At 41.2% G+C, this 4,611-nt stretch overlaps 1 pseudogene; it reads left to right on the forward strand.

The window, feature by feature from the left end:
- Positions 1 to 906: 906 nt before the first annotated feature.
- LOC101133480 (bolA-like protein 3) lies at positions 907 to 1,330 on the forward strand (annotated as a pseudogene).
- The last annotated feature ends 3,281 nt before the right edge of the window (positions 1,331 to 4,611 follow it).

A 4,611-nucleotide genomic window follows, 5' to 3' on the forward strand; every position in this document is an offset into this window, starting at 1 on the left:
TTATCCTCATTTTCAAAGGAAACACCAGAGGGTCCTAGAGGTCAGATCACAGAACTTAAAAAAGGTAGGGTTTGCAGGTGGATGCCAGGGACTATGCAGAGGGCCTCTTTTTCTTCTACTTGAGAAGAGAATTATTCTCCTGGAGTCCCAGCCTCAGAGAAATGCTGGGGAAAAGCCACATTGCTTGCCTCGGCATTTATGACCCTGAGCACATTATTCACATTCTTACTTCTTTCCAAGAGCCTAAATCCACTAAAGTGAATACAGTTTAAGAAGAGAGTAATTTCTCCTGAAGTGAGTTAATACTGAGAGTGGTGGGAGAGTCCGTGGGTTCTGGGTGCCAGAAAGAACTGAGCCCCACTCTATGGCAGCGCTGCAAGGATGTGGTGGGACCACAGAAGGAATCATCACAGGATGCTGCAGGGAAGTGAGATGCAGGGCCTGGTGCCTCAACTTCCCTGAAGCAAGCATGCCACAAAAGCAGCAGTGAGCAGAACTGAGAAGATATGCAGGCTGGGTGGACCAACAGGGAGGAGATGGAACTGCAGATGATTACGGCTGAATTTCCTTCCAGCCGAAAGGGATGGAGGCTCAGAATAGAAGTTAAATTTTCAGGAAGTGGCTGGGCATGGTGGCTCACTCTTGTAATCCGAACACTTTGGGAGGGAGAGGTGGGATGATTGCTTGAGGCCAGAAGTTCAAGACCAGCCTGGGCAACAAAGTGAGACCCTATCTTTATTTTTAAAAATGAAAATAAAATTTGGCCAGGTTTGGTGGCTCATGCCTATAATCCCAGCACTTTGGGAGGCCAAGGAGGGAGGATTGCTTGAGCCCAGGGGTTTGACACCAGCCTGAGCAACATAATGAGACTTTGTCTCTATTTAAAAATGTAGATATCAGCCAGACATGGTGGCATGAAGCCCGGCCGCGGCAGCACCTCTGCTCTGCGGGATCCGCTATGTCCATAGGATATTTGCCTCCCAGAAAGAAAGGGAGCTCAAAGTGACCCAAATTCTCAAAGAAAAGTTTCCTTGAGCTACAGTGATCAAAGTCACTGACATTTCAGGAGGTTGAAATTAAATAGAAATTTAATTGAATTAATCAATTTAAATTGAATTTAAAATGAAATTAAAATTGAATCAGAAGAATTTAAGCAGAAGAGAACTGTTCAGCAGTACCACATGGTTAATCAGGCACTAAAAGAAGAAATCAAAGGGATGCATGGATTACAGATATTTACCTCTGTCCCCAAACGCTGACCATGCCCTTGCTGCATGGATGCTGCTGCTTTAAACCTTGGATGAACTTCACTGACACCATTCTTCCCTAGACATTCACCAAAAAATGTGTATATTTTGTTCATATACATTTCCATGTTATAATTATGGAAGATGTGTAATCCACTTGCATGTTAATTAAAGGAAACAAACAACTGAAGTTTTGAAGGGTCAAAAAAATAAAAAAAAATAAAAATGTAAAAAAAATGAAAATAAAACTATAAAAAAAAAGTTAGGGAAGAAAATGCAATATATGTGGCACAGCTGGACTGAGATTCACACATACTACATACACAGGAGAGATACTTAACATGGTACTTTCTACATAGTAGGTGTGCTGTATTATCATTAATATTATTCTTACTATTGTTACTATTAGTATATTTTAAGCATAGTATGTTTTGCCTCATTTTTCAAGAAAGTATATAAACTTCATGGATTGTAGACCCTTTTTTAGCCTTCAAAGACAACAGAAAAAAATCGTACCACTAGACAGTTAATATAGAGCAATAGACTTTAAGTAAACTGAAACAAAAGCCTGGAGATGTTATCACTGGCTAGTACAGGCACATGCTCACTTTTCTCCAGCAGGTAGTCCACTTTCCAAATAAATCAGGGTTCTCAGAAGCCTCTTTTGCTCTCAGCTGACTTTTTTTTTTTTTTTTGAAACAGAGTCTTGCTCTGTTGCCCAGGCTGGAATGCAGTGGTGCGATCTCGGCTCACTGCAACTTCCACCTCTGGGATTCAAGTGATTCTCCTGCCTCAGCCTCCCAAGTACCTGGGACTACAGGCACCCGCAGCTGCCACCACACCCAGCTAATTTTTTGTATTTTTAGTAGAGACAGGATTTCACCATGTTGGCCAAGGTGGTCTTGAACTCCTAACCTCAAGTGATCCGCCTGCCTTGGCCTCCCAAAGTGGTGGGATTATAGGCGGGAGCCACCATGCCCTGTCTCAGGTACCTTTCAGTCAATCCTTACACAAGGTATTGTTCGATGGCTCCTTAAAGAGCTACCCATATTGTGGGCATCTTCATTGTCATAGACAACTCTGAAAGGCATAACTTCAAAATATTGAAGTAAGACCCTCTACTGGAAAAATGTGGAGAGCCATGCATGGACTCTCTGCTGGAGGTCTTGGGGGCATCATGGCTAGTTTGCAAGGGAGATAGTTCTTGAGGCCAGGCGCAGTGGCTCACACCTGTAATCCCAGCACTTTGGGAGGCCAAGGTTGGTGGATTGCCTGTGCTCTGGAGTTCAAGACCAGCCTGGGCAACATGGCGAAACTCCATCTCTACAGAAAATACCAAAAAATTAGCTGGGCATGGTGGCACTCACTTGTAGTCCCAAGTATGCGGGAGGATCACTTGAGCCTGGGAGGTGGAGGTTGCAGTGAGCCACTGCACTCCAGCCTGGGTGACAGAGCTGGAACCCATCGCAAAAAAAAAAAAAAAAAAAAAAAAAAGAAGTAACCACTAACTTAAAAAAAAAAAAAGAAAAAAGAAAGAAAAGAATGGAATGGAGATTTTAAAAAAGATTTTTGAGCGAGGACTCTCGCACTGGAAGCCCTGTTATTATCCCAGGTTGCCTGCTTTTGCTAGTGTCTTGACCAAAAATAAACCATGCATGTTCTGCTGGCAAATCAGATAAGTCCATACAGAGGAAGAGAAGGAGGGTGATTCAGGGAAGGGAAAGAGAAAAGTAAAAGAAACACACACACACACACACACACACAGAGAGAGAGAGAGAGAGAGAGAGGAACAGAATGAAGTCACTTGAGCATAGCTTTATCAAATCGAAGTGGAATTCTTTTTTGCCCAAAGTGGTCATCTAACATATCTTAGACAAATACAGATGAAAAAGAGAGGTCCTTCCTTAGCACCAGGGCATTTCATGAGCTCAAGTTCCACATCTTAGTTTCATTATGAACAACAAATCTCTTGGGATTTTCCAACCCAAGTCAGCTCTGAGAACATCCACACTGTGGAGAGAGCAAGGAACTTCCTTGTTTCTAATACCAAGTCCATCAGATGATTAGTAAGCCCTGCAAAGAAGAGTGAATCATTCTTAGGATTCATTTTGTAAATGCAAAATATCTCATGGTGAGTGACAAATATGTCTAAACAACTGTGTTTTTGGCATAGTTCAAGAAGTTCAAGAAAGTCTTTCATGTCTTTAGCCATGTTCATGTCTGTTTCTGGAAGGACTTTGATCCTGTTTCTCATTAATCAAAGTGTAGTCTGTCTTCCCAGGCCCAGATCTGGTATGGTAACTCCCATGAAGCCTTATCTCATGGCCCACTCCTTCACTTGAAGCCCCATTCAAGTTGCTAGCAGGCTCTGTGCTTGTTGCCTCAGCATTTGTGACCCTAAACAGATATTCACATTCTGACCTTTTTCCCAGAGCCTAAATCCACTGAACTGAACTTAGTGGGTCTGTTTCCTCCCAACTACTAGGCTACTCCATTGGTGCGACTCACATTGGCACCTACCCACATGCCACATCCTTGCCAAATCTGCTCAACTAGGGTGCATGATACAGAAATCACGACTTATGTACTTTCCATGTCTCATTTCTGAAAATAATGAACGTCAACAGAGAATGAAAAATGCCACCTGAAATAAAAATAATTTTTATCACCATCAAATTTTAAGTTTTCTCTAATTATATAAATAATACATATCAGTCATATAATACTTGAATTACAAAAAAAGAAGAAAAAGAGTAAAGAATCAACCTCAGGGGACAGGCATGGTGGCTCATGTCTGTAATTCCAGCACTTTGGGAGGCCGAGGTAGGAGGATCACTTGAGGCCAGGAGTCCAAGACCAACCTGGCCAACATAGTGAGACCCTCATCTCTATTTATTTTTTAAAAATTTATAAAAAATAAACGAATCATCTTCAGAAAATATGAGAAATAGAATAAAATATCAATTGCTATTCTCTTTCTGAGATAAGCACCATTTGAATCATCATTCTTCCATGCCTCTCCTTATGCATATGTAACTGCATATTTAATTTTATGTAACTGTGTTCATATGATGTCTGCAGCTCTTATTATAGGCCTTCCTTTTTCAATATAGTGGGTCTTTTTGCTGTTATTTATTTGTTCACTTGTTTGTTCATTTGTTTTATACACATCCCGCTTCTCCTTTACTCCCTTAACTGAATAACCCACCCTCACCTGCTCTTGGTTTCTCTTCATTAACAATCTGATATCTGGTCTTCTAGATTTTTTCTCCTTGTTCATATTGTATGTATACACATACACACACACACATACATATACACATATGTAAGGGGAAAGGAAGCTTGTCATGATTTATTCTATAAA

The sequence above is a fragment of the Gorilla gorilla genome, chromosome 9, assembly GCF_029281585.2.
Source record: "Gorilla gorilla gorilla isolate KB3781 chromosome 9, NHGRI_mGorGor1-v2.1_pri, whole genome shotgun sequence".
NCBI lineage: Eukaryota > Metazoa > Chordata > Mammalia > Primates > Hominidae > Gorilla > Gorilla gorilla.